This window comes from Lissotriton helveticus, chromosome 1_1 (assembly GCF_964261635.1).
Source record: "Lissotriton helveticus chromosome 1_1, aLisHel1.1, whole genome shotgun sequence".
NCBI lineage: Eukaryota > Metazoa > Chordata > Amphibia > Caudata > Salamandridae > Lissotriton > Lissotriton helveticus.
In genome coordinates this window covers 69804720-69817519 of record NC_136057.1, presented here as the reverse complement: position 1 = coordinate 69817519, position 12800 = coordinate 69804720, and the positions used below count along the sequence as shown (strand labels likewise).

General features: G+C 47.8%; 1 long non-coding RNA gene across 1 annotated transcript in view; it reads left to right on the top strand.

Annotated features, from left to right (window-relative positions):
- Positions 1–6099: 6099 nt before the first annotated feature.
- LOC144828621 (uncharacterized) overlaps positions 6100–12800 on the top strand; it is an 84982-nt gene continuing 78281 nt past the window's right edge. Inside the window, exon 1 of the long non-coding RNA XR_013610501.1 lies at positions 6100–6256. This is a non-coding gene — a long non-coding RNA (uncharacterized LOC144828621). The remainder of the gene's footprint in view (positions 6257–12800) is intronic.

Here is a 12800-nt window from a genome sequence, read left to right as displayed (position 1 = left end):
ATCAGCAAAGCGGATATCACCACTCACATTGGATGAACAGACTCGAATCTGCAACATACATCCACTCTGTTGTCAAATTTGCTTGGGGCTGTCAAAATGCTGCAATATATTCGCCACACTTTACTGACTACCTTGTTTTAAAAAGTTATGACATTAAAGCGTAATTCTTGGTTCGTCTGCAAGCTGAAGTTTTTTAGAGATTCTATTGCCACACAATACTCATCCCATATTTCAATCTGTCCACATGGTGCTTCAACCCTGGTAGGTTATCTACTGTCTGTTTTGCAGATAATGTTAGATAGTTTCTGTAAGAAACTGAATTATTATTTGCGGTAGATGTGGAACAATCACAACCGTTGTCAGAGTGAACTTTCAAAGCCATTCAATTAACCTAGGATCAACCCCCTGGTACCTAAGCACCAAACAGGCAGGCTTAACTTAAGGTAATAAGTAAAATATGTATGCAGAAACCAAAAAAGTAAAAGTCAAAATGCAAAACAATAAAAAAAAACGAAATAGAAAAATAAAGTAAAGTGTATTGAACAAAATGACACTAAAATGACGAAATCCAATAAGGGGAATGAGATATGAACTGTAACGCTGTAAAAATCACAAGGTGCCAATGGGTGAGGGGCCCAGGCATGGATTAGTCTCTCTGGAGCTGACTGCCAAGTCAGAGGACACCGGAGGCCACGGCCTGCAATCACATAATGCAGGAATTAGCCGCAGTGGTACTAGAAAACATCTAGTGCTCCAGGCTCAGATAGGGCTGCTGGCCTACAGGGGGATTCACAGCAGGTTCGGGCGCAAAGTGCTTAGAGTATTGATAACAAGCAGCAGATGCCCAGCAGGGCAATAGCAGACGGTCGAAGACAGCATGGCCTGCACGAGACTGAAAGGGAGTGACACCTAGGGCCCTCACCATCAAGCAACAGCGTAGTGGAGCTCAGCGGGAGGACAACCCGGTGACAGCCACCCACTAGAGCTGGGACCCCCACGACAAGGCATGCGGGTCTGGTGATGTGGTAAGAGATATAGCAGCCATGTCGTCTGTGAGAAGCAAGAAGGATCAGAATCTAAAAAAGATGCTGACCAAGCTCCCGATGACCGGCAGCGGAGAAGGGAGGCTCTCCCCAATGACACAAATCAGCCAAGATGTGGACACCTCTGAAGCACCAGTTACCCACGCCTTTTTAGAGTCTCTATTCAGTGCATTACAAGGCGACTTGCAGACGCTGAAAAGGGAAATAGCGGGGGAGATGAAGGAGATAACCAATGGAGGCCACACGTTCCCAAACAGCATCAATGTCCCGCCTTTTGATAAGGCGGGACGTCGATGCCGTTGGGGACCGTTTGGCCTCCATCGAGGATCAGGAGCAAGCCCAGGAAAAGGAGGTGGAGCATCTACAGCAAGAGATAGCCCGGCTCAAGGCTCAACAGATCGATCTCCAGGCACACAGAGAAGACCTGGAGAATCGGTCTCGGCGAAACAACATCCGTGTTAAGGGAGTTCCACCTAAAGAAGAAGGGCCAGACATCACACAATACCTGCAGGGTCTCTTCAGGAGCATACTGGGTGCCCTCACCGGATATTTTGGCTTACATTTCAGGCTTTCAACTAAAAGAGTGTATGCTACGTGCTGCCAGGGACAAGCAACCACTAAGATATTAGGACCACCACATAGCTTTGTACCAGGACCTGGCTCTTATACCCCTTCAAAAGTGTAGGGAGTTCCGAGTAGCAACTCTGCGTCTTCGAAATCAAGGAATACCGTATTCTTTGCAGGACACTTGCCAGGTGCTGGGCATTGAGAATCCAATCCAGGAGGAGACAGAGGGCCCACAGACCAAAACTCCTCGAGAAAGATGGCATAAGGTCTACGGGAGGCGTAGCACAGAGCGAGCAACGAGACCGGACCCCAAGACCATGGCACGAGAAATTCTGGCAGTGCTGGAGACATTGTCGAAAGAGACATTCCCCTATGATCACACCGTGAACGACTGAGGGACAGATACGTGACATTTGCATGGCTGGGTGGGCGGCGAAGAAATCTGCTGGGAGCGTAGAGACACGGGGAGTGTAGAGACACGGGGAACAGGTCACACACGTTCCCAACTATTCCGACTTCCAAGGACGTGCACGCATGAAAGGCGGGCCCTCGACAATTTGAGGTTAATGGGTTTCTACGTTGGAGTTAGGGAGGGGAGGGTGGAGAACTGGTATACAGGTTAAAGACGTTGAAGAGAGGATCAAAGGGCAATGGAGGCCGGGCAGACGTTGGGGGCTCAGAAGGAAAAGGGATCACAGGGACCCAAATACAGGCTAAAGCTGGTGCACTCACTATGAAACACTATTTCCCAGCCCACACTGAAAATTCTCAATCTCAATGTGAGAGGTCTCAACAATCCCAATATCCTACCTGGATAACATGGAGGCAGATGTGTGCCTCCTCCAGGAGACACAGCTCCTCTCCAAAGATTTGCATAGAATGAGTTCACAACTCTTTCCTCAGCAGTTCTTTTCATCTACCCTGGATAAGAAGGCGGGTGTCTATTTTAGTAGCCAAACGTTTTAAGGGGACAGTGGGGGAAAAGGTGGCCGAAATCAAAGAGGTTGATGGGAGCAGGGCCATAGATAGTGTAGGTGTTGGTATGAGTATTTTAGATGCGAAATTGTGTCGCAAACTACCAGTTACTGCTCCCGCAATCAGCCTTCACCTGATATACGATCAATCCAGGGGCTGCCTCAATTGCCTTTAGATAGAAACGGGTCCTCCCCCCGCCCCCCTATACCAATAACCATTTCAAATACCAAACCCACCAGGGATGGTGCTAATAGGTTAAACAGGCCCAGGGGATCGAATCAGAACAGGTTGTCTAGTACCTCGTGCATTAATGTTCCTGCCGCCCCAAGTATGAATGGCTAATCAGGATGTCCTGAGACTGCCGCCCACTGCTTGCCCTTATGTGTTGGTACTGGCAGGAGTACCTACTTTAAAGAGGGATCAACATGAGTCATGGGGCCAGCTACGCCTTAAATGTGCAGACTGGCTATCAAGGCATAGAAGCTTCCGTGCTACAGCGCCAAGACGCCTCGGCATAAGAGCGCTTTAAAAATAATTCAGTCAGTCAATCCATGTATCCGAAATAAAGGATATTATTATGGCACGCAGGGTTGGGTGAGTCAGTGCATCTACAAAAAATATCGAAGGGGACAGTATTCTAATTAACTTTCGCAGACCTTCTTTGGTGAGACACCTACTCAGGGGTTGCAAATTCATAACACCTAATAGCACTAACATATGCGCACTACCCCTTGGTTATTTCTACAAACCAAGTCATGCTCCTTTCACCAACAATTCCTCTTGAATTACTATCTCTAATAGGTTCCAGGCCTTGTCTGGATTACAGACACAAGACTGATATCAACTTTTGGGCAAAATACTGATCCTGCTATTAGGTTACCTCATGCCCTGCCAGTAACTGAGTGTACTATTCCCACAACCCACTTATCCCTCCTATGCAAACGAAGGCCTCAGCAAGTTCAGACTTCCGTATCTTAAGCTGGAATGTTGCAAGGTTGTACTCTAAACTTCACCAGCCAGATTGGGTACAACTTATTAAAGACCAAGATATCCTTTTATTTCAGTTAACATGGGCCACTCAAGAATTGCATATTGAGGGGTTTGAATGCCATAATATCCTAGCAACAACCCTCAAGCAGGGGGGGGGGGGCTTCATCAATCTGGGTCAATATTAAGACAGGGGGATGCATAAAAAATGTAAATACAGATAACAATAATTTTCTAGGCATATTATTTAATAGGGGAATTTCCTTTTGGATAATTTATTTTTATAACATTGATTTTCATTCTGTTCCAAATATGCATTTTATAAATGTGATTAATTTTATTGCATCTATTGGAAAATCCAAAGACTCTTTCAAGTCAGTAGGAATCTGCCTGGGGCGATTTTAATGCTAAGCTATCTTACTCATGGTCAAGCGATTATTCACACAGCAGCAGACAAACATGCAATAGGGGTAGAGAGCTAATGGACCATTTGAACACCTTTAACTTAATTAATGTTATGGAAATTGATGCAACTACAAAAGATAATGCACCCCCTGAACCGACATTCAGAGGAAGGGGCTGTTCATCTACAATTGATAATGTTTTTTATCTCCCCCGCTTTTGAAGCAAGCTTGCTTAAAGAAGAAATTATGGGTACAATCTTTAGGGACCATAACCCAATACAAGTAACGTTATGGATGTCTCCAGTTCCAACGCCTCAGACAGAATATGGTGCTGGAGATATATCACCATCCACAGATAACCGCAGACTGGTATGGCGATGCATTAATAACGCAGACCGATTCAGTTCTATGGTTAGGGGAAACATGAATCTTATTAAAATCTGCTTAGAGGCCCTGTTCCACACCCAGTGGCTATCAGCGCCTTTACCGAACTCAGTGGAGCAATTAAATCCTTGCTGTCTAAACCCATTTGTACAGTAGTCTGCGAACCTAGATGGCTATCCAATTTATCTGAACAAGAGGCTCAGATAAGATGTTTATGTATTTGTAAAGTGCATAGCTGCCCTTAGGCTTCCCAGCGCTAAGAGAAACATAACTACGGTGGACTAAGTCAAGTTGCCTCTGATCTGGAGTTTTTAGGGAAAGAGCAATGTTTTGAGTCTTTTCCTGAATGCTAATTTGTTGGTTATCATGCGCCTGTCCCTGGGTAGTGTGTTCTACATTTTAGGAACCAAGTGCTTGAAGGACCTTCCTCCCCATCTTGCTCTTTTTATTCTGCCCTGTTGCATAAGAAGATCCTCTGATGACCTTAGGGTCCTACTCGTGTTTCTCCTACCCAGACTTAACACCCCGCTGGCATCAGTGCGGCCCTCGGTCACATTATAGACCAAACTTTGCGGCCCCGGGAAAATGTGAGTAGCCGTGATCTAGATCAACAAAAGGTGGGAGTAGTTAGACACGAGGACGAAACAGAAGCATGCATCTCTAAAAGGCACAATCAGGAACCAATGAAAACAAGCATTGGCATAGCCAATAGGTCTCGCCTTTGGGACCTTATAAGTGTTTAGCCATGCAACAATTGATGCTGTTGCACCAAGGATATTGTGCTGGATAACTAAACACTTATAAGGTCCCAGAGGCGAGACCTACTGGCGATGCCAATGATTGTTTACCTGATGGGCATTGGCTGACCGCTGCCTGGTCACTGAGGCCCTGGTGAGGTTGAGTCATATTAGGGGGAGTTTTAGCCTCATCAGATAATGCTGTGCAGGCCCAGGTACAATGAGGCGCAGTCGGTGCTGCCTGGGAGTGCGTTCTTTCACTTTCGATTGACCCCCTTCACTCTGGTGAGAGCCACAAACGGGATTCAAGTCGATCTTCTCATCACAGACTTTTCAGGTGAAACAAATGTCAATGTTTGCTGAGGCCTTGAAAAGAATGACCCAACTACAGCAGTGAGGCCCAAGGAGCATTGTTGATACAAAATAATCATCGATCGATGCAACAACAAATGAATCCCGGAGCAGGCTCTAGACCCTCCCAGCAGCAGACAGTCTTTGTATCTCTTGACCTCACCTGGGGTTTCATGCGGGTACTGAGGTCCCTGCTGAGACTGAGGCCAGGACACCATGAGCGCGGGGTTAACTGCGCATGCGCTGAGGACAGACACTGCCTCCTACAGCGGAGCGCGAGTTAAGGAAGGCTTTGAATTAACCAACTGCGCATGCGCTGGGGGAGACCGCGCTGTTAAGACAATCCAAGGGTGAGACGTTATTTCAGTGCAAGGCTCCTCGGTTCGGCTCCTCTGTGGGGCGCGTCTTTGCTCTGCGCAGGCGCAGTGAGACTGAGTGTTACACTCTGCGCATGCGCATGCGCAGTGAGACTGAGAACCGTCTGTCCAGGGCACTTCACAATTTGTACCCCGTGCAAGATCCTAGCTCTGCGTTACGAGTAGTGTCTTTGCTCAGCAAATGCGCAGCAGTGACGCGCGGTCCTGCGCGTGCGCTGCTGTGAGATACTATGTTTTGTTCGCTCGCGCGCTTGTGGCTCGTGGTAGTGGCGTGAGCGCGCGCGTCACTCGGCGGTGAATAACCCACCGGGCCCCACTCCTCACAGGCAGCCGGTGCCCCCGGGGAGTCCCCCCTCCCCCCGCAGCCCCCACTGACCGGTGCTCAAGGAGAGGTGAGGGGACCTCAAAGCGCCCAACCATGTGTGTGTGAGGTAGTAATATTTTTTATTGGCTTTTATGTTTTTAAAAAAAATATTTTGTTATTTATGAAGAACTAAAGAGAGACCGTGACATCGCCATAGTCAAACCATTCCATATAATCCCGTCCCCGTGGGTGTGTTCGTGGTGATCCTGGTGTCTGATTCTGGTGTTTGTATGGGCCTCGCGCACTCCGGCCGTTCTGCCACATCCAGCCCGTGAGAGCCACAAACAAGGCTCAGCTGCACGGCGCGTGAGCCTGGCTACAGCAGTCCCCGCTTCCAAGCTCCATTGGCGTGATATTTACCTTCTACTATGTATGTGGTGCACTTTACAAGTGAATGAATGATTGAGCACACATGCCAACATTTCAAGAGAGCAAAGTGGGAGATAAAAAAAAAAATCTGGAGAATGGGGCCTTGAATCGGGTTACTGGCATGTCTGGGCTTTGTATGGGGTCACTGGCTTGTATGGGGTCACTGGCATGTATGAGGTTACTGGCATGTATGGGCTTTGTATGGGGTCACTGGCTTGTATGGGGTCACTGGCATGTATGGGGTTACTGGCATGTATGGGCTTTGTATGGGGTCACTGGCACTGGCATGTATGGGGTTACTGGCATGTATGGGCTTTGTATGGGGTCACTGGCATGTATGGGGTTACTGACATGTCTGGGCTTTGGAAGTGGCTGCTGCAGATCGGACATTTAAAACGCAAATGCACGTTTTTTTCTTACCTTTCAGAAGCATGAAGCATAATGGCAGGCAGAGAGGGTGATGCAAGTGTTGGGCACTGGCCTGGCAGAGAGAGGGGGGTGCAAGGGTGGGGCACTGGCCTGGCAGAGAGAGGGGGGTGCAAGGGTTGGGCACTGGCCTGGCAGGCAGAGAGGGTGATGCAAGTGTTGGGCACTGGCCTGGCAGAGAGAGGGGGATGCAAGAGGTGGGCACTGGCCTGGCAGAGAGAGGGGGATGCAAGTGTTGTGCACTGGCCTGGCAGAGAGAGGGGGATGCAAGTGTTTGGCACTGGCCTGGCAGAGAGAGGGGGATGCAAGGGTTGGCCACTGGCCTGGCAGAGAGAGGGGGATGCAAGTGTTGTGCACTGGCCTGGCAGAGAGAGGGTGATGCAAGGGTTGTGCACTGGCCTGGCAGAGAGAGGGTGATGCAAGGGTTGGGCACTGGCCTGGCAGAGAGAGGGGGATGCAAGTGTTGTGCACTGACCTGGCAGAGAGAGGGTGATGCAAGTGTTGTGCACCGGCCTGGCAGAGAGAGGGTGATGCAAGTGTTGTGCACTGGCCTGGCAGAGAGAGGGTGATGCAAGTGTTGTGCACTGGCCTGGCAGGTTGTTGGCAGTGCATGCACCCCCCCTCCTCCCACCCCAGTGGCGTAACGAGACTTGAGGGGGCCCCCCTGCAAAGAACATAGGGGGGCCCTACACGTTGGGCCCAGTCAGGAGCTCTCAAGCCTGGGGTCTGCTGCACATGCGCAGTGCCGGCAGCGGCTACCCCGCAGGAGCTAATGTTATGCCACTGCACAGAGACAGATTCTCGTATTTTAGATCCACCTTCAATATTATTAATTTTCATAAATGCTTTAGATCAGGGGTCCTTGTAATGTGGTATTTTTGCCACATACTTTTTAGCAAAATCCCTTGGGGCATGCCATAAATCTTCCTTGACTTTGTCTTTCAGTCTCATCTAGATTTTACCAATGTTTCTGGTGGAACGTGCTTCAAAATGCAGTGTTTAATCCTACTTTGGCTCTAACGTTCTTGGGAACCCCAAACCTTACTTTAAAACATTGATTAAATCATATTTCTTTTCACAAGATTCCCAGTTTAAGTGTGCACCTAAAAAAGTATTTGCGATTGCCCTGGAATGCCACTAAGGGACAGTAGGACACAAAATCTTCTGTAATATTGCAGTGTGTGTGGAGTGATCGTTCTTCTATCCACGCGCAGCACGATGGCTCTTCCAGTCTGGATGCTGCGGTCTCCCTTCCACTGGATGTTTCTAACTTGAGTCTAAGACCACATCTCCTTTGCTCTCCGGCCCTTTTATTCTCTATCCTCCTACGCCTCACCCCCCTGGTTTCATATCACACCCAAACCTTTTCCTCCATTCCCAACTTCACCCTTCCTCGCCACCTCCAGCCCAAAACCAGGCTACGTCACACCCATCGGAACTGGAAGTCCCTTCAGTCTCTGCAATCCGAAGTAATCTTATCCTCATAGACACCCCTCGTCTCTCCCCACCTTCTACCGTCTCTCTGACTGAGGGCAGAGGAAGGAGAGAGAAAGAATGAGGGTAAAAGAAGGAGAGAGAAGGAATGAGGGCAATTTAGTTACTGAAAGCCCCAGCTATGCTGTAATAGGCATCACACATTGCATGTGGCTGCAAAGCAAATGGAGAGGCGGCGAGGCGCTTTCGGAGCACAGTACACGCAGGTGAATTGTCAGATGCACAAAACTGCATATACAATAACTATTTCCTCAAACCAGAAATTGCCAACCTCCAATGATTGACACCCATGCCTCATGCAAAATTAACCACTACGTCTCATGCATGCAGATTTAACCACCTGTTTAACATCAGACTGCTTAATTAGTTGTATGTATGTACATAATTCTGAATGCATCTCTATATACCTTACAGAGGGTCTGGAGACCGTGCCGGCTTTAGGGTGGTGCGACCGGTGCCACTTCACTGGGTGCATAGGGGAGGGGGCGCCAAAACCCTGGATCTTTGATTTCCACAACGTTGATCCTCGAGGAAATAAAAGACGGACACAAGCGTTCATGTCATCTTGGATGAAATAGCTTTAGTGTCTGCCCGCGTCCCACAATTGCTGTGCCCTTACAAAATCAAAGAGCACCTGCTTAATTCAAGCTGTGTCCCTTTCCATGATAATATTAGCAGTGACACGCAAAGGTAGCTATGCTCTGGACACTGCATTAAAGGTCAGTTTGGTCCCATGAATTAGCCCTACTCCCATCAGAGTGTTTATGTGACATCCAACACCTTGCTTGAATTCCATTTCTATAATTCTCAAATGGAAGCTCGAAAAAGGCTTTCTTGAAAGTTACATTTTAGTTGGCGCAGTTTTCAGAGGTTATGCAGGCTGTGCATTAAAGCTACAAAAAAGTCAAATTGAAGTTACATAACTGTACAAAAAAGTTTAAAGTATTTTGTCTTGATGGATGATGTGTAACAGTGACATCAAGTTTTGGCCTCCACTGATTTAGAAAATATTTAATAAAATGTGACCTCCCACAGCGCCAATAAAATGTGCTTCCTGAGGATTATTTTTACTATCCTCAAACAGTAGAATACAAAATTGCCCTCATAAAAATTGACAGAAATCACTGATATTACTAATAAATGGAAGATGCTACTGTCACAAAAAGTTTAAGCCAGTAGAAATTTCATTTGCTTTTGCTCACTATAAAGTAGCGCAGAGGTTTAATGTGCCTGCTGCAAAGAACAGGTACCCTGCAGATCTCAGAACTGTATTTTATTTGGATAGCTCAGTGGGTCACTGCATGTGTCAGAGAGATTCTTCTGTTACTTGCTGCTCATAAGTTGCAATTCTAGTATAGCTCAGAGAGCTATGATCTGTCCTCCAAGAGTTTAGATGCTTTCAGACTGCGTGATATAGGTTAGAATATCATTTTTTCCCCTAGTCTTTCATTATACTAATGTAGCTAAACATTGGTTTGTTTGGGGAGAAATGTATTCTTACTACTACTAAAGCCAACCCTGTGGTGCATTTTAAATTGTGAATTTATGCTTTTCCAGACCAAACTCTTAAAATATACTGGCTACTGGTTCCGATGTCCTGCGACCCCTTCACAATATAATCCCCATTGTCTTATGTAACATTTCCCGTTACGCCGATTCACATTGTTTCTGTAGAATGTGTGTGTGTTTGATGTATAGTGCTCTTACACTCCTCATTGGTATGAATAGCACTATAAAGCAAATGAAAGTACAGAAAGAGATGTCTCAATGGGCATAATATAGTACAAATGACCAAGTTCAGAACAGAAAGAGGGAAGCGAAGTTGTGCGGTTCCTCTTTAATTGTATGGATGGCCAGCCGACACGTGTTTCGTCGTCAAGCGGTAACAATGCTTGTACGACTCATCAGGGCTGTAACGCGATGAAATAGGACCATAGGTCGCTAAGCCGGTGATACTTCCGACCCGGCCCCTGCTCGAGACCAGGTTAATGCTTGTCGGTGATTGATGCTCCAAATTGCACCACGAAAACAGAGGCTTTGCTGTATTTCATTTGTGGCTTCGTATACACCATAATCGCCTGGAGCACTGTTTCTGAAACACAGAGCGTGCCCTAACTGCATAACTCTCGAAATTTGGAGCATCAATCACCGACAAGCATTAACCTGGTCTCGAGCAGGGGCCGGGTCGGAAGTATCACCGGCTTAGCGACCTATGGTCCTATTTCATCGCGTTACAGCCCTGATGAGTCGTACAAGCATTGTTACCGCTTGACGACGAAACACGTGTCGGCTGGCCATCCATACAATTAAAGAGGAACCGCACAACTTCGCTTCCCTCTTTCTGTTCTGAACTTGGTCATTTGTACTATATTATGCCCATTGAGACATCTCTTTCTGTACTGTATATTGGTGTGCATTTGGTAATTGTTCTGTATTTGTTGAGCGTGTGCCCTGCACACTCTTTAGAGGGGTTTAGGGCCTTTTTTCCCCTCACCTTTTTGCACCCAGACCTAACCATTCTCTACACTTACGTAAGCTGTGCGCCCAGTATTTCCCTGAACTTCTAAAAAACCCGAGTTCCCCATAGCTTTAATCATAAAGCAAATGAAACGCATGTGAGAGACAGGAGCTATAGAGAGACGGGGCCCTGTTTGAGTGTGGTAGTGAGGACATCCGTGTAGAGTGAGGTTATTGGGGGCGCCTAAAATGCCTAGCTCTAAACCCGGCACTGGCTGGTGAAGGATTTCAAACTACTGTCATAATATTATAAATCCAATACCAAAAATAATTTACACACACAGACGTGGTGGCCTCTAGAAGCTGCTAACTAACCTTCGTGCGCCAGTACATGGGGTGGGAAGAAGGGCTGCGGAGATCAGCAGATACGATGCTTTTATTTTTACAAATTGGGCTGATTCAAGCACTGTTGCTCTTTGGGTGGACGGCTTTTAACACCTCCTTTGCAGTAAAACTCCCAAAGTTCCACCAGTAGTTGGTGTGAAATCCGAGCAGTGATCAATGCTGTGATGCCGCTAATAAGGAGGTGTTCTTTTACTGGGTTACATATCACAGAAGTGGCCGAGATTTTGAAATGTATGCCATAACTGAAAGCCTGCTGGGAGCGATCCATTCCGACGAGCGTGCGCATTACCAATAACATAAGGCAATCGTGGGGCTCAGGCTCACAGTAGCAATTGCTCGAATCTCGCACCCTGGGGTCCCTGAATACAGCAGCCCCCACTGCACGACATGTGACTGTGGTATCGTGACTGCTAGTTAATTTTACTCGTCTCACCTGTGACCTGCAGCTTCGGTTTCAGGAGCAGGCTGCTTTGCGCCGCACATGTGCAGTTTACATTGAACATGACTCAATATAGTCACACCCTGGCCTCCGCCCCGCCCTGAAGACCCCGCAGTGGCGCGCACTGCTGCACTGCACCACGTGTAAAGACTCATGTGACTTTCATGGGGCACGACGCTTGTACGTGTGCGCAGGAGCGTAACTGTAAAACAAACTAGTCCCAAGTCCATTCAATGAGCGTACTGGGCTGAGGGGGCACCTTGGAGGTAGGGGCCCCGCACTGCGGGGGCCTTTCTTACGCCCATGGTGCAGCATCATTTAATTTATGGTGACTTGGAGGGCGCGTGCGCACCATTTAGGCTTGCTGCTGGCTCCTCTGAGACTGAGGGCCCCCCTGGAGCGCAGGGCCCCCTGCAATGCGGGGGCCTGTGTTACGCCCCTGTCCCACCCCCTTGTGGCAGCCCAGGCTGAAACAGCCCCCCCGCCCCAGTACTTCGCAGGTCTTTAAAAGACGATTCCCTTGTAAATGACGCTTTGTTGGTTTTTCCCCCCTTCGAGAACCCCTGCATTGCCACTCTTTGCTGGAAGGATTAGAGCTTTTAACAATACCAAGCCCTGTGAGCTGAAACCCTTCAAATCGGTAGTCTCACGCCTGATTCGGGAGGGTTGGCATGTCTGGATTGAGTGATTAGGTGGGTCAAGAGAAGTAAAGAGAGGTCAACAATGTGTATTGCCACAAAGAGAAATGGCAGTCCTAAAATAATCGTCGGGAGGGGAATTCCTCCTTTCGGAACTAGGGCCCTCACGCACCCAGCCAGCTAGGTGCCATGCTTCATCATTTGTGCCTGCTCCTCGTTGGGTTGGTGCTGCAATACCTGACGGGCCCCCAAAGAGGGACTCTTAGGTGGTATGCACGCAGGCATGGGTATATTACATAATATATTACGTTGGTACTATTGTAATTTGTGAATTCTTCATGTATGATACTTTTGCCTCTGTATTCAAATTTATCTCCTTCGAT